We start from the raw sequence: 22879 nt of genomic DNA on the forward strand, positions 1-22879 counted from the left end.
ATCAATAAAAGAGTGTTTCCTCCCCGTCGGGGAATCGAACGCTGGTTTTCCGCATGACAGGTGAAGATACTGTCCAGTAAACTAACATAGAGACACATTGACAGACTGTAAAAATCTCAAAAGATAACTTTTAACGGTTTGTTCCTCACTGACCCTTGTCCCTTCCAACGGCCTGCAACCTGTAAATAAAACGTACATCCACTTCTTCAGTCTCTATGAATATTAGCGGTTTAATGAATTCACTTAAACCTTAAAATATCCATCTTCATTCGGTCGTGGATTCGACACACCTGAGCCAATCTGCCTCCTGAAATGAATCTTGCAAAGCTAAAAAGACCAAATCCTTGGATGCAACTTATCAATATATCTGGAAAATGCTTCCCTCTTCATCTCCATGACAAATATTTCAGAATTAGGAATTTAAAGGCCAGCCTGTAACCTTTGGCATGTTAGGAGAAAAGATTCAAGAGATTCAAAGCATTGATTGTGACACGTAGTGTAGAAACGGGTTTCCTTGCACGAAGAGTGTTTCCTCCTCGTCGAGGAGTGTTTCGCAGACAGGTGGAGATACTGTCCACGATACGAACGTGGGATGAAGATGATCTGAGAAGATCCAGCTGACCAGGATTCTCCTTTCAGTAGTAAATTGAGAAATTATCACAGCAATCCAGCAGGTTTCCGTAGTGTAGTGGTTATCACGTTCGCCTCACACGCGAAAGGTCCTCGGTTCGAAACCGGGCGGAAACATTTTAAGCTGTAGCCCGGAGAAGTTGGCATTTTCTTGGTACCACTTTGGATCATCTGATCCTGTTTCCTCCACAAGTCAGAAGAAGAGGAGCACTCACCTGTGGATATTAAGACTTTTCCTCTCAGGCTTCCCAGTCCACTGGGCACAGGTGTGCGATCATGTGACCGCATCCGGCCAATCGGCGAGCAGCTGCTCGTCTCCACATTCCAGGAGCAGGTGAGTCGAGTTTGCAGCAGGAAGGAGAACCAGGCGTTTCAGCCAATCTTCTGGCTTCATCTCCAGCTCTGGGGTGTTTTCTCACCTCTGCTGGACACCAGTGGAATTCCAGCTCAGAGCTCATCCTGACTTCTGTGCTGGTCAAGATAAGAACAACTTTATTAATCCCGAAGGAAATTGTTGTGCCAGAGTTACAGAAAATATAACAGTAATAAATAATAAAAAGAAAAGGCAGAATTAGAAATAAAATAAACTATAAACTATAAAGTGTCTCAGTGAAACTATGAAGTGTCTTAGTAACAAGTGAGGTAAGGAGTGCACAATAGTATGATCAAGGAAAAATTGTAGTGTAGCTGTTATGAAATGAAATATTGCACAGTTTTTGTTTTTTTTTAGGTTAAAGATAGGTTTTTGTGGTTGCCGGCGGCTGAATGGAGAGGAATTTAAAAGTCTGATCGCCTCGGGGAGGAAAGACCTCCTGTGGCGTTCAGTGGAGCTCCTCGGTGGAATCAGTCTGCGGCTGAAAGAGCTCTGACAGGACGTCAGTGTCCATGCAGGGGGTGATGGATGTTGTCCATGATGCTGAGGAGCTTCCTCAGCATCCTCCTCTCTGACACCTGCACCACAGACTCCAGCTCCACTCCCAGGACAGATCCAGCTCTCCTGATGAGCTTGTTGAGTCTGTTAGCATCAGCTGTCTTGATCCTGCTGCCCAGAACACAACAGCGTAGAAGATGACGCCGGACACCACCGAGTGGTAGAACATCTGCAGCATGGACCTGCAGACGTTGAAAGATCTGAGCCTCCTGAGGAAGAACAGGCGGCTCTGACCCTTCTTGAAGATGGCGTTGGTGTTAACAGTTCAGTCCGGTTTACTGTCCAAGTGGACACCCAGGTACTTATAACTGTCCACAATGTCCACCTCTGTACCCCTGATGGTGACCGGGGTCGGATGGGTCCTCTGTTTCCTGAAATCCACCACCAGCTCCTTTGTCTTTGTGACATTGAGCTGGAGGTGGATTCAGTCCACATCATTCCACAAACCATGTCCACCAACTCTCTTCCTTTTCCTGTCATAGTCCAGATATCAAAGTTCCTCCTCTCAGTCCCAAACTCTTTCCTTTCCTCTTCTCTCTCTGCTTCTGATGCTCATGTCAAAGTCAAACCAAATGGCTCCATTAGTTCATCAGGATGTATTTCGAGTTGTTTACATGGAGAAACATATGAACTGGAGATGACGAGAGTTTCCTCTCCATCGGGGAAGCAAACTCCGCTCCTCCACGTAACAGGCAGAGATACTGTCCACTCTGCTGTTGACGTCTTTCCTCCCTGAGGCGATCAGACTTTTTAATTCCTCTCCATTCAGCCGCCGGCAACCATAAAAACCTATCTTTAACCTAAAAACAAACAAAAATGTGCAATATCTCATTTCTGTGCAATATTCAGAAACTGTGCAATATTTCATCTCATCTCATAACAGCTACACTACAATGTTCCCTTCTATCATACTATTGTGCACTCCTTACCTCACTTGTTACGAAGACACTTATAGTTTTATCACTGCTTACTAAGACACTTTATAGTTTCACTGATACACTTTATAGTTTATAGTTTATTTTTATTTCTAATTCTGCCTTTCTTTTATTATTTATTACTGTTATATTTTCTGTAACTCTGGCACTGCAATTTCCTTCGGGATTAATAAAGTTGTTCTTATTCTTATTCTTATTCTTATATCCTGGACACTCGGTGAAGGGTAGGGCGGAGCTGATAACACTAGCTGTTGTTGTCCAATCATCTAGAAGCTCACCCTGACCACCTGGAGCCTTTCTCAACTCCTCCCTGAAAACCATGCAACACTCCTCCCTTTTCAGCTTCCACCACTTTGTCCTCTTCATCTTCCTTGTCACCAGAGTCATCCTACAAACCACCATCCTATGCTGCCTGCTTACGCTCTCACCAACAACTATGTTGGAGTCACTGATCCCTTTCAGGTCACCTCTTCTACACAAGATGTAGTCTACCAACTGTTAAAATTCGCGCGAGATTCACGCGAAGGCTCTTGTCACCCCGTGCATTGAGAGAAGGGAGCGCCTGCCCCGCACAGAAGCCTCCGCGGCCATTGTGGAAGCTGTTCAGGCGGCCGAAACCTGCCCCGATCCACCCGAGGCTACGGCCGGGTCGGTCAAAAGAAAAAGGTGCCACTTCTGCCCCTGGAAGAAAGACTGCAAGACAAAAGCTGTGTGCTGCACATGTGAGAAATACATCTGCAAAAAACATTCTCACCTTCACACATTCTGTCCTACATGTGCTAAATAGAGTTGATGTTGAAAATAGTTCCCAAAGTCAAGCAACATTTTGTTGTTTTCTTGTGTTATGAGAAGTGTTTTTTTTTTTAATTCACTTCCTAAAAAATATAAAAGAATAAACTGTTGACAAAAATGTTCCAGATTGTTGACTGTTTTTTTATTCCCTTTCTATATAATTCATTCAGAGATAATGACTTCAAATTTATATAATAGCAATAATAAACCTTAACGGTGTAAAAAAAACTGTTATGACAGTTGGTTTTTGGTAAAAAAAAAAAAAAAGGTGGAATCATGTTTACTGGTGATCCTCTTTTTTAATGTGTAACAATAAATTTGTCTCTGCATTCTGTCTCTCATAGTTGAATTGTACCGATGATGAAAATGACAGAGGGTTTTTCAGAGGGTTTTCTTGAGACTGTTTCTCAGCCGGTGTGAGATCGCACATTTTTATCTTGTTCAATTCTCCTCAAAGGAGTTTACATTGGAAAGAGGAAGGAAGTTGAATTAAATGCAGCGTTGCCACCACCCCACCCTCAAACACACACGGAAGACACTTCTTTCTCACAGGTTCTTCCAGGCTAATATGAGACTGGTGTCTCTGGGTCATCTGCCGGAGCGGCGATGAGTCCGACCGAAGCGCTGAGTGGACTCGTGGTCCTGCTCCTGTCCCTCCAAGGTACCGAACTTCTCCTTTCTATTTCGTGAAGCATCACACGGCGACTGACGGGAATCGCGACAGAGATGCACCTTTGTATCTGGATACCGTCCTGTTATTTCTACATTCGCCGTTTGTTTTTTGAGGAGATTTCAAGGATCGCCAAAGTGTAGAAAGTCGCCAGAGAACCGCCGAGAGTCCTCTCTCTTCAGATAACTCGGCGTTCCCGTCCCAGTTGGAGCCTGAGGTTCTGCCGCCGTCATTTCTGACCGAGCGTGCTCCTCGCCCATGCTCCTGAAGACACTTCTCGCGTCTTGAAGATCTTCCGTTCGGTCCAGTTCTAACAGACCTTTGAGAGTTTTTCGGCTTGAACATAGCGAACCATCTCGGCTCGGTCCGACCCAAAGCTCGATTTCCCCGTCTCGTGTCGGCACGTTTGAACCGAAGGGACTCAGTCAGGCGGCAGACGAGCGTCACGCAGCCTCACGCTGGATCAAAATGATCTTCCTGCGATAAAAATGCAAAGGTATTCATTGTTAAATTGTTAAAAGTTTTTCCTTCCTGTTTCCCCCCTTGATGTTGCAGTGTCTCCTTCCTACACTGAGTGGGAGGTGAAGTACAGATCCATGAGACTCTGCACACTGACAGGATTCAGTGCAGAGATAAGATGCACCTTCAGCTACCCGTCATATTCAGACAGATTGCAAAAAAGATCGAATAAGTTACACAGGACACTGTGGTTCACTGAGCAGAGAGACGGCCAACCAGTGGACCTGACAACAGAGCCTGAGTACGCAGGCCGGGTGAAGAATCAGTGTGGATACAAGTGGTGCACTCTGACAATCTCCAACCTGAGAGAGAGCGACGCTGCCACCTACACATTCAGAATCATCACTGACCTGGATAATTACACCGGATCCCCCGGGGTCACTCTGGAAGTCAACAGTAAGACCCCAGCAGCAACGTTTCTCCGACTGGACGTTTCCATCACACACAAATTTCAAACAGAAAAAGAAAAAAAATATTTCTTTTGTGTGAAGTTAGATTTGAATGAAATATCTTTCCTGTCTTTCGTCCCTCCAGGCCTCAGGATCGAAAAAGACAGTTATTACATGAGATGTGTCGACGACTGTGGAACGACGAGGCTTGCATATAGCTGGTTTAGAAATGGAGGGAAAATTGAAGGAGAAAGTAATTATTATTATTATTTTTCCAAAGAAACTTCTGCAAACAGTGTGTCTTGTGCCATACAAGGATACGAGCGCCATCCCTCCCCTGCAGTGTGTGAGTCCCCTCTTTGTTAGCATCTCTCTTCTATTATTCTGATCTCTTTGTGACTCTGCTTGGAAATGTTCTCTCTCAGGTGTGAAGGGTTCTGTGTGCAACATGGTGACCTACACCCACAGAGACATCTGCGCCCCCAAGGGCTCGGCCGTGGACATCTCCTGCAGCTACACCGGTCCAGGGACAGTTTCGTCCACGTTCTGGTTCCGCACTGAAGGGAAGGATCGGAGGCCTCCCTCACAGCCTGAAGACATCAGGAAAAAGGCAAACTACATCGGACGTGTTGAGGTGGACGGTTCAGGGAACGGACGCTCCACACTGAGAATCAGCGACCTGAGCGAGAGCGATTCAGCAGAGTATCACTTCAGACTTGAGGGGACAGGCTTTCGATGGAAGAACGAGTTACCTGCGACAACGCTGACCGTTACAGGTGCTGAAGAACTTTCACCGCTTCCAGACTTCATCGGCTGCTTCTTTACGATGACATTATTCCCCCTCTCTCTTTGGTATCCAGCTCTGCAGGTTCAGGTCAGGAGGACAAACAACGATAAGAACATGGTGGAAGTGGAGCTGTTGTGTCACAGCAGCTGCAGCTCAGTGGGTCGTTTTTCCTACATCTGGATGCTGAACGGAAGTGAGATCCCCTCCCAGAAGAAGGATCACCTCAAGCTCTTGCTGAGTCCCGCAGAGTTTGTCTCCTGTGCTTTGGAAGGACATCTTCAGCACCCATCTCCGCCGCTGTGTGAGTTTTCCTTCATTCTTATTGGAAAACCAAACAACCTGAAGAGTCCAGCCTGAAGCCGTCATCCTGCCGTCCACTTGCAGGGGAAAGTTAAACATGCTGACTTGTAACTGCATGTCTTTTGTTTCCACATCTTCACCCCCAGATGCTCCGGATGTCCCCCGGGTGTCGTTCAGTGCTGCTGACATCCTGGAGGGCAGCTCAGTGCCTCTGACCTGCCTTAGCGCTCTGGGGGAGACAGTGAAGTACCTCTGGTACAAGATTGGAAGGGAAAACACCACGGTGGGCGAAGAAAGACAACTCCTCCTCAGTCCAGTTCGGAGCTCAGACTCCGGGAAGTATTACTGCACCGTTGAAAATGTGCTGGGGTTGAAGTCGTCTGAGGCCGTCCACATCGATGTGAAATGTGAGTCACAGAGGTTATTTGACAAAACTACATCCATTAAAGTCTGTCCCTCGTAAACTTGTTGCCGCTCAGGTCATGTGGGTAAACAGGCACGTCTTCAAACATCACCGCCCACATACTTCACATGCCTGCTTTACGTTGGTCAGCAATCCGGAGGGTTCGGCAGATGGGACGCTCCTCGTGCAGAACTCGTTCCTGCTCGGCAATATGGAATAACCTTCTTTGACAAACGTTCTCTCCCAGACGCTCCAAGGCTCCCCGTGGTGTCGATAAGCCCGGCGAACACCGTGATGGAGGGCAGCTCAGTCAACCTGAGCTGCAACAGTGATGCAAACCCAGAAGCCACGTACGTCTGGCAGAAGGAGAACGTTTCTCTTCCAGCCGCCGGACGGCTCCTCACCATCACTGAGGTTCTAGTTGAAGACAGTGGGAACTACAGCTGTCAGGTGGAGAACACAAGAGGGCGCCACCAGGCTACCGTACATCTCCTTGTCAAGGCCAGTAAGTCGTGGCTGTTTGACGTCGTCTCTCTTCATCTTTGTCTGTGAAGAGTTCGGGAGGAACAGTCCAGTTGTCAGTGATCCGAAATGTCCTTTCGGTGTCTCTCCATTTCCCAGATTCAATGGACGCGGTGGGAGGCGGATCAATCGCTGCACTTTTCTTTCTGGTCCTGGTTTTGCTCCTGGTCACCCTGTTTCTCAGGTAAGTGCCTCAAGGTTGACACCCAAAGACTTTCCCTTGAATTTAACATGAGTACTCAAGATCTGGTCTTTCCTGCCTCCCAGAAAAAAGATGTTCTCCAAACAACCGTCTGGGCATCAAGTGGAACCGGACGGGGACGCAGAGGTGAGGAACCAGATCTTCCTCAAACCTCCTTGACCAGCAGACTGAAGCCCCTCCGTCTCCTCAGGAACACCTGTACCAGAACTCCTCGGCGGGAGCAGGAGCAACGGCAGCAGGGCCGGACGGTGACTTTGCATACTCCACTGTGACCTTCAAGAAAAGCCATGAAGAACCCGTCTACTCCATCGTCCTTCGAACCAAAGGCCTCGGCCTGAGCGGTGAGGATGAAGAGAAGGAAAGGGATGAGGATTAGGTGGAGTACAGTGTTATCAAATGTCCAGGGTGAGTCCTGGAGATTCTCCCAGGACCCCCTCTGTTGCCGAGAGCCTGCTTTCTATGGTGGTTGCTACGGTAACGCCGACAGCTTTTAGAACGCAGACCTTCCCCCTCATGTCGTAAGTGCGCCGCTGCTGTGCGATAAAGGCCAAAGTCTGTCGGGCCATGGAGGGTTTGTCACAACCAGGGACTTTGTCTAAAACTGTAAGATCTTTTACTTTTGACACTTCCATGAAGCTCTTGCAGGACATTGTTAATCCCCTGCATGAAACCTGCGAGCAGTAGGCGGGTCCTCCGAGCAGCGTCCGGGGAGCAGCCGTGGATTCGCTGCCTTGCTCACCGACTCTCCGGCAGGCCAGAAGAAGAACGGGAATCCACCCATTCAACTGCTTTCTTTGTTGCTCCTTCCTACAACCCATCCATCATCTACGCTTATCCTGCCCTCACTATTTTAAAATAAAGAGCATTTCAAACTCACTGAACAAGTGACTAATGTGTCACTTACTTCCTACTTCAGCCCATCAATGAATTATTATTAACATCCATCCATCTTCCCTCGTTTAGCCGGAATCAGGTGGCAGGGGCAGCAGCCGGAGCAGTGAGGCCAAGACCTCCCTCTCCCCCGCCATATGGTCCAGCTCCTTTTGGGGACCCCAAGACGTTCCCAGGCCAGCCTGGAGACATGGTCTCTCCAGTGTGTCCTGGCTCTTCCCCAAGATGGACATGCCTGGAAAACCTCCCCTGCGAGGTGTCCAGGAGTCCCCGCATCTGACTCCTCTCCTCTACTTCGAGCTCCTCCCAGATGACCCAACTTCTCACCCCGTCTCTAAGGGAGAGTCTGGCCACCCTGCGGAGGAAAGTCCCTTCGTCCGCTTCTTTCATCTCGTTCTTTAGGTCACCACCCACAGCTCGTGACCATAGGTGAGGGTGGGAATGTAGATCAACCAGTAAATTGAGAGCTTCGCCTTTTGGCTCAGCTCCCTCTTCACCACGACAGAGTCCGCATTGCTGCGGAAAGGTGTCCATATGTGATAACACTAGCTGTTGTTGTCCAATCATCTAGAAGCTCTCCCTGACCACCCAGAGCCTTTCTCAACTCCTCCCTTTTCAGCTTCCACCACTTTGTCCTCTGCTCTGCCTTTGTCCTCTTCATCTTCCTTGTCACCAGAGTCATCCTACAAACCACCATCCTATGCTGCCTGCTTACACTCTCACCTACAACTACTCTGCAGTCACTGATCTCTTTCAGGTCACCTTGTCTGTACAAGATGTAGTCTACCTAAGTGCTCCTACCTCTGCTCTTATAAGTTACCCTAAGTTCCTGTCTTTTCTGGAAAAAAAGGGCTCACTGCAGCCCTTGTGAACTCCGTTCTTCCACGTGACAAGCAGAGATACTGTCCACTCTGCTGTCTGACAAGTCCAGCTGACCCTGATTCTCCATTCCCTTGTGAATTAAGAAATCAGATGTGGACAAGGCACTTGCAGGTTTCCGTAGTGTAGTGGTTATCACGTTCGCCTTACACGCGAAAGGTCCTCGGTTCAAAACCAGGCGGAAACAATTTAAGCTGTAGCCTGGAGAAGTTGGCATTTTTTGGTACCACTTTGGATCATCCGACCCTGTTTCCTCCACAAGTCAGAAGAAGAGGACCACTCACCTGTAGATATTAGGACTTTTCCTCTCAGGCTTCCCAGTCCACTGGGCACAGGTGTGCGATCATGTGACCACATCCAGCCAATCAGCGAGCAGCTGCTCGTCTCCACATTCCAGGAGCAGGTGAGTCGTGTTTGCAGCAGGAAGGAGAACCAGACGTTTCAGCCAATCTTCTGGCTTCATCTCCAGCTCTGGGGTGTTTTCTCACCTCTGCTGGACACCAGTGGAATTACAGCTCCAAGCTCATCCTGACTTCTGTGCTCATCAAGGATCTTCCACAACTAACACCATGGTCAGGAATGAAGGTGTCCATATGTGCACTTGGAACCAAGACACCTGAGGCCACGGTTCTTCGATCGACCTTGTGGTCGTGTTGTCGGACTTGAGGCTGCACATCCTGGACACTCGGTGAAGGGTAGGGCGGAGCTGATGACACTAGCTGTTGTTGTCCAATCATCTCGGACAGGGTCGGGAACCTTTTTGACTGAGAGAGCCAAAAAAAACACATATTTTAAAATCTGATCCTAAGAGAGCCGTATGTATATTTTAATACCGAAAACAGCTAAATGGAAGAGAAAGACCAACAATTTTAGAGTACAATAAGACTGAATTTATTTTGAACAACATACTTTGCTATAACAAAGTAACTTAATAACAAGAAAAGTGCTTCTTAATTATAACGCTACTAAACGTGACCGCAGGTTCGTCTTCATGTTTTCTAGGTGCGAGAACGACCGTCCATTGTCAATATTATAACAAGCAGCTGGTCTGCAGGCTGAAGTTTTTTTCTGTCCATTTGTGTTTACTTGCCAGCTCTGCTTGCTCTCGTGCAAGTCTTTCCAAATCATCATTCAGTGACTTGAAGTTATTCACCCACATGTCTGAGGCTTTCAGGCCAGCAACTTCTACTTCAAAATCTCTGACAGAGACACCGGGGATGAAACTCAGGTTAATTTTGTCCACGGCGCACTCATATGGACGAGTGATGAACTTAAAAAGACTAGTGTGCTCACGAAAGTCCCCAAAGGGTGCTTTGGACGACTTCAGGAGAGTAGATGTGAAGCCTGAGAGCTGCTGGAAATCAAAATGTTGAACAGAGTCACTTGCCATGCACGCATCTTTAAATTCTTTCAGTTTTTCAAAGTGCAGTCAACGACCAGTCTCAATATCCACCGTAAAAATTTCCAGCTTGTTTTCAAACGCAAAGACTGCTTGTTGAAGGGATAAGACGGTATTTCCAATACCTTGCATTTTCACTCTGAGTTGGTTCAGGTGTTCGGTCGTCTTCTTCTTCTTCTTCTTCTTCTTCTTTCGGCTTTTCCCGTTAGGTGTCGCCACAGCCAGTCGACTTTCTCCATCTAACCCTATTCTCTGTATCTTCCTCTCTCACACCAGCTACCTTCACATCCTCTCTCACTAGGGTTAGGGTTAGGTGTTCGGTCACATCCGTAAGAAAATAAAACTTGAGGAGCCACTCGGTGTCCGCTCGCTTGGGATACTGGACGCCTTTCATTTGAAGAAAAGTCTGTATTTCGCTCGGACAAGCCGCAAACGGCGAAGCACCTTCCCTCTTGACAGCCACATTACTGTGCAAAACCAGACCGGGATAATTATTCCCAACTTCATCCAGCGGTGCTTTAAACTGGCGATCATTTAAAGCTCGGGCGACAATAATGTTGACGTCACTTCATCAAGCTGCTCGTCACACATTTGCGCACAAAGTGCCTCCTGATGTAGAATACGGTGGAAACTGAGGACGGGTCTATTCTGCTGCTCACGAAGAAGCGCTACGAATCCTCTGTTTTTCCCCACCGTGCACGGAGCGCCATCGGTACACACAGAAATAACTTTATCTATTGGTAGTTTTTTTTCATTTGCAAACTCCATGAAAGACTTAAATAAATCCTCTCCTCTCGTCGTCCCTTTCGGTGGCAAAACGGCAAGACTTTCCTCACCTGCGACGAACCGTGCAATAATACTGAACTGGGATAAATGACTGACATCTGTTGATTCATCCGAGGCCAGGGAGAAATACTTTGCTGCATTTCTGTCATTCACCTGTTGTTTCTCCACTTGATTTGACATCATAACAGTACAATCATGTACAGTTCTTGCTGAGAAAGGCATATCTTTTATCCCTTTGACTATCTTGTCTTTATGCTTAAAGTCGTCAAAAAGCTCGTCGGCCACATCAAGCATGAACGATTTGGCGTCTTCGCCATCTGTAAACGGCTTCCCGCTTCTCACAGTTGTTAAAGACCCAGCAAAGCTGGCCGGATTGTAATCACCTTGTTTGGCCCAGACACGGAGCTGCTGCTGACCGGCTGCACTCTGGACAGTTCTTGACAGGCCTTCTTTCTGTCGTCTCCCGCTGGATATTTCTCTGCAAATGTGGCACGGCGTGTGTCAAAGTGTCGCTTTATATTTGGACGTTTCATCGATGAAATTTTATCATTGCATAAAAGACACACTGCACAACCCGCTCTCTCCACGAAGGCCAATTCTTCTGTCCATTCCTGCTGAAACATACGGTAATCCTCATTATTTTTTCTTTTCCAAGGCCAGCCTCTCTCCAGTGTGTCCTGGGTCTTCCCCAAGATGGACATGCCTGGAATACCTCCCCTGAGGGGTGTCCAGGAGTCCCCGCATCTGACTCCTCTCTATGCGGATGAGCAGCGACTCTACTTCGAGCGCTTCCCAGATGACCCAACTTCTGTCTCTAAGGGAGAGTCTGGCCACCCTGCGGAGGAAAGTCCCTTCGTCCGCTTCTTTCAACTCGTTCTTTAGGTCACTACCCACAGCTCGTGACCACAGGTGAGGGTGGGAATGTAGATCGACCGGTAAATTGAGAGCTTCGCCTTTTGGCTCAGCTCCCTCTTCACCACGACAGAGTCCGCATTGCTGCAGACGTTGCACCGATCCACCGATCCATCTTTCCCTCACTCGTGAACAAGACCCCTACGTACCTGAACTCCCCCACTTGGGGCAGTACCTCTTCCCCAACCACGCAATGCAGCAGAGGCGTGTCAGCCAGGACAGCCCTACACCATCCAGAGCCTTGAGGAACACAAGGCGGACCTCATCCACCCCCTGGGCCCTGCTGCAGAAGAGCTTTTGACCACTTCAGCAACTTCAGCCCCTGAAATAGGTGTGTCCGCTCCAGAGTGCCCCAGCTTGGAAGTATTCTTGGAAGTATTCCTACCACCGATCTACAACGTCTTGAGTGGAGGTCAGCAGTGCCCCGCTCCCACTGTACGCAGTGTTGACAGAGCACTGTTTCCCCCTCCTGAGCCGCCAGATGGTGGACCAGAATCTCCTCGACGCCCACCAGAAGTTGTTATCCACGGTCTCCCCAAACTCCTCCCATGCTCGAGTTTTACATCGGCAACCACCGAAACCGCATCCCGCTCGGCCTGCCGGAAAGGCCGGATAGAACTTCAAGTTTGACGGCATCCCTCACCGCCGGAGTCCACCAGCGGGTTTGAGGGTTGCCACCCCGACAGGCGCCGACCACCTTTCGGCCACAGCTCCGGTCTGAAGCACAGAACATGGACCATTCTGGCTCAATGTCCCCCGCCTCCCTCGGGATGTGGTTGTGGTTCTACCAGAGGTGTGAGTTGAAACTCCTTTTGACTGGGTACTCTGCTAGACGAGCCAGCTCACCACCAGGTGATGATCAGTTGACAGCGCCGCCCCTCTCTTCACCCGAGTGTCCAGGACACGCCACCGCAAGTCCAACGATTCGGTCCGGCTACCGCCTGGCTCACGCTGCGCCCCTCGACCCTTCCTGTGGGTGGTGAGCCATCATTATCATCGACATCTTGTCGAAATCTACTTATCGCGGCAACTGAATTTAGGGGGGTTGTTAGTCGCAGGATTGCAACTAGCTAATGACACCCCATGAACATAACAACCCCCTTTGACCGAGTTTCTGGCCATCAACTCGTCCATTTCCGTAACAAGCTACCATAACCTAGACCCGCCCAAAACATGTATATTCAGAAACTTCAGAGGCCTCTGTGATGAGGGCTGACACGCCTGCAAGTGAAGAAATTCAAGTCCAGTTGCCCCGATAAGAAGATTTCAACAAGAGTTCACCTCGAGCCGGGTGACTGAGAACCTCCAGTCATCACCAACATCAAGAGAAGGACAAGAAGGTCTTCTAAGTCCCAGTTTGGATTGTCCGACCGTGTTTCCTCCAACCAACTGTCAGTACAAACCTGATAAGGGTTTCAGTGAAGCCTCCTTAAATTATTTCACTGAAGGTACCTTCTCAGATTCCTGCCACACCTGTTAGACATTGAATATGAAACAAAGTCCAAGAACGGCTAGTAGGTAGCAGTGCTTCCCTTCCTCACCTCCAATAAGGTGGAATTGTGCACCGTTCAGGGAACAAACCTTAGGATAGGAGATAGCACCTCCACATCTGCTGTTTGATGAATGTTCTGGAGGAAAATGACTACATTTAGAAAACTTCCTAAAACTTCTGCAGTAACTTAATGTGACCATGAGGGAGAAACAAAGCAGTGTCCACAGCAGGATCACTGAGGAGTGGCTTTTTATGCTCAAAGACTCAAAGTCAGTGTTTAAATACCAAAACATCACATTTATTCACAAAATACTTTCATGACAAGCAATGCAGAAGGAGGAATTGAAAACCTAGTGTGTAAAACTGGATCGCACAGTTTTGAACAGTGTTCATACAAATAGAGATCTCACAGACACTAACTAAACTAAACTAACCAAAATGTAAATAAACAGTGCAGGAAATCACTCACCTGTGGATATTAAGATGTTTACTAGATGTTTACTGTCCACTGGACTCAGGAGATGGACATATATATATATATATATATATATAGAGAGAGAGAGAGAGAGACAGAGAGAGAGAGAGAGAGAGAGAGATGTGCGATCAGGTGACCAGATCCAGCCAATCAGCGAGCAGCTGTTCATCTCCTCATTCCAGGCGCAGGTGAGTCTAGCCAATCATCTGGCGCCATCTAGTGGCGAGACTTGGCTATGACAGCTGATTGGCTCCGAGGTGCTCCAGATATATGGCTTTATTTCTACCACAGTCGAGCTTCACTCTTTAGCTTGCAGCTTTCTAGCAACCCTGTTGTGTCCCTTAGCTTAGTGCGTTAGCATGAAACCTTCTGTTACAAGAGTTAAAATGAAATACACAAAAGGTAATAAATCAAAAAAAGAGGGTTTCCTCCCCGTCGGGGAATCGAACGCTGGTTTTCCGCATGACAGGTGAAGATACTGTCCAGTAAACTAACATAGAGACACATTGACAGACTGTAAAAATCTCAAAAGATAACTTTTAACGGTTTGTTCCTCACTGGCCCTTGTCCCTTCTGTTAGAATATTCTGTTATAATACATTGTGTTTACATACATTCATTGTATTTACTTATTTTGATTGTAGTCCTTGTGTGACGTGAGGACGCTCACGTCAAGAGAGGGACTTGCAAAATCCCCTACGTCAAATGATAGAATCTCCAACCTCACATCATTATTTCACTATCAATTTCAAAGACTGTAAAATGTAACTGCGAGACCCCATCATGTAAGGTGAAGGAATGCGCTACCCTGCTGTTCCAATGACACCCCGGGGATAATCGACTAGAGCCAGGGGTCGGAGGAAGTCATTATCAGGACTTCTTCCGACCCTTTTGGCCAAAAGGTATAAAATGAGCCTGATCCTTTGGATCGGGGCCAGAACTTCTTCATCTACACATTCGACTGGACGCGTCTCAGCGGGTGTCTGGAGGAGCCGAACGATCCTCGCGGGGTGACATTCATTCTGGCCCGGGATATCTCCTAAGTGTATTTTCCTGACTTTGAATAGACCATTCTTGCTTGATTAGTTCCTGGCCGTTGTGATGTTTTTCCCTGATTGATAATCTGAACACACCGGGACAACAAAGTCCGGTCCCGTGGCAGGAGCCACAAAAACGGACAATACTTTCATGACAAGCAATGCAGAAGGAGGAATTAAAAACCTAGAGTGTAAAACTGGACCGCACAGTTCTGAACAGTGTTCATACAAATAGAGATCTCACAGACACTAACTAAACTAAACTAACTAAAATGTAAATAAACAGTGCAGGAAATCACTCACCTGTGGATATTAAGATGTTTACTAGATGTTTACTGTCCACTGGACTCAGGAGATGGACATATAGATGTGCGATCAGGTGACCAGATCCAGCCAATCAGCGAGCAGCCGCTCATCTCCTGATTCCAGACGCAGGTGAGTCTAGCCAATCATCTGGCGCCATCTAGTGGCGAGACTTTGCAATGACAGCTGATTGGCTCCGAGGTGCTCCAGATATATGGCTTTATTTCTACCACAGTCGAGCTTCACTCTTTAGCTTGCAGCTTTCTAGCAACCCTGTTGTGTCCCTTAGCTTAGTGCGTTAGCATGAAACCTTCTGTTACAAGAGTTAAAATGAAATACACTAAAGGTAATAAATCAATAAAAGAGTGTTTCCTCCCCGTCGGGGAATAGAACGCCGGTTTTTTTCCGCATGACAGGAGAAGATACTGTCCAGTAAACTAACATAGAGACACATTGACAGACTGTAAAAATCTCAAAAGATAACTTTTAACGGTTTGTTCCTCACTGACCCTTGTCCCTTCCAACTGCCTGCAACCTGTAAATAAAACGTGCATCCACTTCTTCAGTCTCTATGAATATTAACGGTTTAATGAATTTAATTAAACCTTAAAATATCCATCTTCATTCAGTGGATTCGACACACCTGAGCCAATCTGCCTCCTGAAATGAATCTTGCAAAGCTAAAAAGACCAAATCCTTGGATGCAACTTATCAATATATCTGGGAAATGCTTCCCTCTTCATCTCCATGACAAACATTGCAGAATTAGGAATTTAAAGGCCAGCCTGTAACCTTTGGCATGTTAGGAGAAAAGATTCAAGAGATTCAAAGCATTGATTGTGACACGTAGTGTAGAAATGGGTTTCTTTGCACGAAGAGTGTTTCCTCCTCGTCGAGGAGTGTTTCGCAGACAGGTGGAGATACTGTCCACGATACGAACGTGGGATGAAGATGATCTGAGTAGATCCAACTAACCAGGATTCTCCTTTTAGTAGTAAATTGAGAAATTATCACAGCAATCCAGCAGGTTTCCGTAGTGTAGTGGTTATCACGTTCGCCTCACACGCGAAAGGTCCTCGGTTCGAAACCGAGCGGAAACATTTTAAGCTGTAGCCCGGAGAAGTTGGCATTTTCTTAGTACCACTTTGGATCATCTGACCCTGTTTCCTCCACAAGTCAGAAGAAGAGGAGCACTCACCTGTGGATATTAAGACTTTTCCTCCCAGGCTTCCCAGTCCACTGGGCACAGGTGTGCGATCATGTGACCGCATCCGGCCAATCGGCGAGCAGCTGCTCGTCTCCACATTCCAGGAGCAGGTGAGTCGAGTTTGCAGCAGGAAGGAGAACCAGGCGTTTCAGCCAATCTTCTGGCTTCATCTCCAGCTCTGGGGTGTTTTCTCACCTCTGCTGGACACCAGTGGAATTACAGCTCAGGGCTCATCCTGACTTCTGTGCTGGTCAAGATAAGAACAACTTTATTAATCCCGAAGAAAATTGCTGTGCCAGAGTTACAGAAAATATAACAGTAATAAATAATAAAAAGAAAAGGCAGAATTAGAAATAAAATAAACTATAAACTATAAAGTGTCTCAGTGAAACTATGAAGTGTCTTAGTAACAAGTGAGGTAAGGAGTGCACAATAGTATGATCAAGGAAAAATTGTAGTGTAGCTGTTATGAAATGAAATATTACACAGTTTTTGTTTTTTTTTAGGTTAAAGATAGGTTTTTATGGTTGCCGGCGGCTGAATGGAGAGGAATTAAAAAGTCTGATCGCCTCAGGGAGGAAAGACCTCCTGTGGCGTTCAGTGGAGCTCCTCGGTGGAATCAGTCTGCGGCTGAAAGAGCTCTGACAGGACGTCAGTGTCCATGCAGGGGGTGATGGATGTTGTCCATGATGCTGAGGAGCTTCCTCAGCATCCTCCTCTCTGACACCTGCACCACAGACTCCAGCTCCACTCCCAGGACAGATCCAGCTCTCCTGATGAGCTTGTTGAGTCTGTTAGCATCAGCTGTCTTGATCCTGCTGCCCAGAACACAACAGCGTAGAAGATGACGCCGGACACCACCGAGTGGTAGAACACCTGCAGCATGGTCCTGCAGACGTTGAAAGATCTGAGCCTCCTGAGGAAGAACAGGCGGCTCTGACCCTTCTTGAAGATGGCGTTGGTGTTAACAGTTCAGTCCAGTTTACTGTCCAAGTGGACACCCAGGTACTTATAACTGTCCACAATGTCCACCTCTGTACCCCTGATGGTGACCGGGGTCGGATGGGTCCTCTGTTTCCTGAAATCCACCACCAGCTCCTTTGTCTTTGTGACACTGAGCTGGAGGTGGATTCAGTCCACATCATTCCACAAACCATGTCCACCAACTCTCTTCCTTTTCCTGTCATAGTCCAGATATCAAAGTTCCTCCTCTCAGTCCCAAACTCTTTCCTTTCCTCTTCTCTCTCTGCTTCCGATGCTCATGTCAAAGTCAAACCAAATGGCTCCATTAGTTCATCAGGATGTATTTCGAGTTGTTTACGTGGAGAAACATATGAGCTGGAGGTGACGAGAGTTTCCTCTCCATCGGGGAAGCAAACTCCGCTCCTCCACGTAACAGGCAGAGATACTGTCCACTCTGCTGTTGACGTCTTTCCTACCTGAGGCGATCAGACTTTTTAATTCCTCTCCATTCAGCCGCCGGCAACCATAAAAACCTATCTTTAACCTAAAAACAAACAAAAATGTGCAATATCTCATTTCTGTGCAATATTCAGAAACTGTACAATATTTCATCTCATCTCATAACAGCTACACTACAATGTTCCCTTCTATCATACTATTGTGCACTCCTTACCTCACTTGTTACGAAGACACTTATAGTTTTATCACTGCTTACTAAGACACTTTATAGTTTCACTGATACACTTTATAGTTTATAGTTTATTTTTATTTCTAATTCTGCCTTTCTTTTATTATTTATTACTGTTATATTTTCTGTAACTCTGGCACTGCAATTTCCTTCGGGATTAATAAAGTTGTTCTTATTCTTATTCTTATTCTTATATCCTGGACACTCGGTGAAGGGTAGGGCGGAGCTGATAACACTAGCTGTTGTTGTCTAATCATCTAGAAGCTCACCCTGACCACCCAGACCCTTTCTCAACTGCTCCCTTTTCAGCTTCCACCACTTTGTCCTCTGCTCTGTCTTTGTCCTCTTCATCTTCCTTGTCACCAGAGTCATCCTACAAACCACCATCCTATGCTGCCTGCTTACAGTCCCACCAACAACTACTTTGCAGTCACCGATCTCTTTCAGGTCACCTCGTCTATACAAGATGTAGTCTACCCACATTCTCCTACCTCTGCTCTTATAAGTTACCCTAAGTTCCTGTCTTTTCTGGACAAAAAGGGCTCACCACAGCCCTTGTGAACTCTGCTCTTTCACGTAACAGGCAGAGATACTTTCCACTCTGCTGTCTGACAAGTCCAGCTGACCCTGATTCTCCATTCCCTTCTGAATTAACATCTCAGATGTAGAGACCAAACCTGCAGGTTTCCGTAGTGTAGTGGTTATCACGTTCGACGGGAGGGGGTGGAGAGAGTCCCAGTGGGGGGCAGGAGGGCTGAGGTGTAAACGAGACATCGTCCAGGGAAGCAGGAGAGGTGCGTGGGGGAGGGGGAAAGCTCCTTAAAGTGAGGGATGAGGGCGCAGGGGAAGGAAAGTCCTGAGAGGAGCTGGGGGGAGGGTGGGCGGAGGCTCCTTCATCAAATCTGTTAAAAAACAGGTTTAGTTCGTTTGCCTCCTACAAGTCTCCTTCCATCATCTGGCTTGCTTGTTTTCCATGGCCAGTGATGGTTTTCAACCCACTCCACACCTCCCTCATGTTGTTCTGCTGGAGTTTGCTCTCCAGCTTCCTCCTGAAACTGTCCTTTCCCTCTGCGATCTTCTCCCTCAGCTCAGTCTGCACCTTCTTCAGTTCCTCTTTGTCTCCACTTCTGAATGCCGCCTTCTTCCTGTTCAGCGTGTCTTTAATGTCCTTAGTCACCCAGGGTTTGTTGTTTGAGAAACAACGCACAGTCTTGGTGGGGATGATGTTGTCCGTGCAGAAGTTGACATAGTCAGTTATACAGTCGGAGAGTCTTCTGACGTCGTCTCCCTGGTCCTCGCAGAGCACATCCAAGTCCGTCGTCTCGAAGCATCCCTGAAGAGTCAGTTCTGCCTCCTGTGACCAATGCTCCCGTAGGCTACGACTTTGCGACTGGGAAGGGCGTGATTTGGAGGAATACCCCCCCACGACAGGTGTTGTGCTATTGGACTTCTTTGCTCATCACAGATTGTCCATAACCAACACCATGGTCAGGCATGAAGGTGTCCATATGTGCACTAGACAAGTCCAGCTGACCCTGATTCTCCATTCCCTTCTGAATTAAGAAATCACATGTGGACAATGCACCTGCAGGTTTCCGTAGTGTAGTGGTTATCACGTTTCCTCTCCGTCGGGGAAGCAAACTCCGCTCCTCCATGTAACAGGCAGAGATACTGTCCACTATGCTGTGGACAGTATGTGCAGTGGAATTACAGCTCCAAGCTCATCCTGACTTCTGTGCTGGTCACCGATTGTCCACAACTAACACCATGGTCAGGAATGAAGGCGTCCATATGCGCACTTGGAACCAAGACACCTGAGGCCACGGTTCTTCGATCGACCTTGTGGTCGTGTTGTCGGACTTGAGGCTGCATATCCTGGACACTCGGTGAAGGGTAGGGCGGAGCTGATGACACTAGCTGTTGTTGTCCAATCATCTAGAAGCTCACCCTGACCACCTGGAGCCTTTCTCTACTCCTCCCTGAAAACCATGCAACACTCCTCCCTTTTCAGCTTCCACCACTTTGTCCTCTTCATCTTCCTTGTCACCAGAGTCATCCTACAAACCACCATCCTATGCTGCCTGCTTACGCTCTCACCAACAACGATGCTGGAGTCACTGATCTATTTCAGGTCACCTCGTCTACACAAGATGTAGTCTACCAACTGTTAAAATTCGCGCGACATTCACGCGAAGGCTCTTGTCACCCCGTGCATTGAGAGAAGGGAGCGCCTGCCCCGCACAGAAGCCTCCGCGGCCATTGTGGAAGCTGTTCAGGCGGCCGAAACCTGCCCCGATCCACCCGAGGCTACGGCCGGGTCGGTCAAAAGAAAAAGGTGCCACTTCTGCCCCTGGAAGAAAGACTGCAAGACAAAAGCTGTGTGCTGCACATGTGAGAAATACATCTGCAAAAAACATTCTCACCTTCACACATTCTGTCCTACATGTGCTAAATAGAGTTGATGTTGAAAATAGTTCCCAAAGTCAAGCAACATTTTGTTGTTTTCTTGTGTTATGAGAAGTGTTTTTTTTTTTAATTCACTTCCTAAAAAATATAAAAGAATAAACTGTTGACAAAAATGTTCCAGATTGTTGACTGTTTTTTTATTCCCTTTCTATATAATTCATTCAGAGATAATGACTTCAAATTTATATAATAGCAATAATAAACCTTAATGGTGTAAAAAAAACTGTTATGACAGTTGGTTTTTGGTTAAAAAAAAAAAGGTGGAATCATGTTTACTGGTGATCCTCTTTTTTTTATGTGTAACAATAAATTTGTCTCTGCATTCTGTCTCTCATAGTTGAATTGTACCGATGATGAAAATGACAGGCCTCGCTCATCTTTTTCAGAGGGTTTTCTTGAGACTGTTTCTCAGCCGGTGTGAGATCGCACATTTTTATCTTGTTCAATTCTCCTCAAAGGAGTTTACATTGGAAAGAGGAAGGAAGTTGAATTAAATGCAGCGTTGCCACCACCCCACCCTCAAACACACACTGAAGACACTTCTTTCTCTCAGGTTCTTCCAGGCTAATATGAGACTGGTGTCTCTGGGTCATCTGCCGGAGCGGCGATGAGTCCGACCGAAGCGCTGAGTGGACTCGTGGTCCTGCTCCTGTCCCTCCAAGGTACCGAACTTCTCCTTTCTATTTCGTGAAGCATCACACGGCGACTGACGGGAATCGCGACAGAGATGCACCTTTGTATCTGGATACCGTCCTGTTATTTCTACATTCGCCGTTTGTTTTTTGAGGAGGTTTCAAGGATCGCCAAAGTGTAGAAAGTCGCCAGAGAACCGCCGAGAGTCCTCTCTCTTCAGATAACTCGGTGTTCCCGTCCCAGTTGGAGCCTGAGGTTCTGCCGCCGTCATTTCTGACCGAGCGTGCTCCTCGCCCATGCTCCTGAAGACACTTCTCGCGTCTCGAAGATCTTCCGTTCGGTCCAGTTCTAACAGACCTTTGAGAGTTTTTCGGCTTGAACATAGCGAACCATCTCGGCTCGGTCCGACCCAAAGCTCAATTTTCCCGTCTCGTGTCGGCACGTTTGAACCGAAGGGACTCAGTCAGGCGGCAGACGAGCGTCACGCAGCCTCACGCTGGATCAAAATGATCTTCCTGCGATAAAAATGCAAAGGTATTCATTGTTAAATTGTTAAAAGTTTTTCCTTCCTGTTTCCCCCCTTGATGTTGCAGTGTCTCCTTCCTACACTGAGTGGGAGGTGAAGTACAGATCCATGAGACTCTGCACACTGACAGGATTCAGTGCAAAGATAAGATGCACCTTCAACTACCCGTCATATTCAGACAGATTGCCAAATAGCAGGAATGAGTCACACAGGACACTGTGGTTCACTGAGCAGAGAGACGGCCCACCAGTGGACCTGACAACAGAGCCTGAGTACGCAGGCCGGGTGAAGAATCAGTGCGGATACAAGTGGTGCACTCTGACAATCTCCAACCTGAGAGAGAGCGACGCTGCCACCTACACATTCAGAATCATCACTGACCTGGATAATTACACCGGATCCCCCGGGGTCACTCTGGAAGTCAAGAGTAAGACCCCAGCAGCAACGTTTCTCCGACTGGACGTTTCCATCACACACAAATTTCAAACAAAAAAAGAAAAAAATATTCCTTTTGTGTGAAGTTAGATTTGAATGAAATATCTTTCCTGTCTTTCGTCCCTCCAGGCCTCAGGATCATAAAATACTATTATTACATGTCATGTGTCGACGACTGTGGGATGACTGGGCTTACATATAGCTGGTTTAGAAATGGAGGGAAAATTGAAGGAGAAAGATATTATAATTCTTATTATTATTCCAAAGAAACTTCTCCAGACAGTGTGTCTTGTGCCATACAAGGATACGAGCGCCATCCCTCCCCTGCAGTGTGTGAGTCCCCTCTTTGTTAGCATCTCTCTTCTATTATTCTGATCTCTTTGTGACTCTGCTTGGAAATGTTCTCTCTCAGGTGTGAAGGGTTCTGTGTGCAACATGGTGACCTACACCCACAGAGACATCTGCGCCCCCAAGGGCTCGGCCGTGGACATCTCCTGCAACTACACCAGTCCAGGGACAGTTTCGTCCACGTTCTGGTTCCGCACTGAAGGGAAGGATCGGAGGCCTCCCTCACAGCCTGAAGACATCAGGAAAAAGGCAAACTACATCGGACGTGTTGAGGTGGACGGTTCAGGGAACGGACGCTCCACACTGAGAATCAGCGACCTGAGCGAGAGCGATTCAGCAGAGTATCACTTCAGACTTGAG

General features: G+C 47.3%; 1 protein-coding gene and 2 non-coding genes across 5 annotated transcripts in view; 2 read left to right on the top strand and 1 right to left on the bottom strand.

The window, feature by feature from the left end:
- The window catches only part of LOC147228530 (cytokine receptor common subunit beta-like), a 176375-nt gene that overhangs the window by 103378 nt on the left and 50118 nt on the right, over positions 1 to 22879 (bottom strand). Inside the window, exon 1 of one of the 3 annotated variants that reach the window (XM_086156636.1) lies at positions 5619 to 5685. The exons of the other annotated variants lie outside the window; for them this stretch is intronic. The gene's annotated coding sequence lies outside the window, so the exon portion shown is untranslated. Of the gene's footprint in view, positions 1 to 5618; positions 5686 to 22879 lie in introns of those variants that run through there. 3 annotated transcript variants of the gene reach the window in all.
- On the top strand, positions 8965 to 9037 carry trnav-uac (transfer RNA valine (anticodon UAC)). Its single transcript has one exon. It is a non-coding gene; the product is annotated as a tRNA-Val (tRNA).
- trnav-cac (transfer RNA valine (anticodon CAC)) lies at positions 16281 to 16353 on the top strand. The gene has a single exon. It is a non-coding gene; the product is annotated as a tRNA-Val (tRNA).

Source organism: Fistularia commersonii, chromosome 12 (assembly GCF_037954325.1).
Source record: "Fistularia commersonii isolate RoL2024-O1a breed Wild chromosome 12, RoL_Fcom_v1.0, whole genome shotgun sequence".
Classification (NCBI taxonomy): domain Eukaryota; kingdom Metazoa; phylum Chordata; class Actinopteri; order Syngnathiformes; family Fistulariidae; genus Fistularia; species Fistularia commersonii.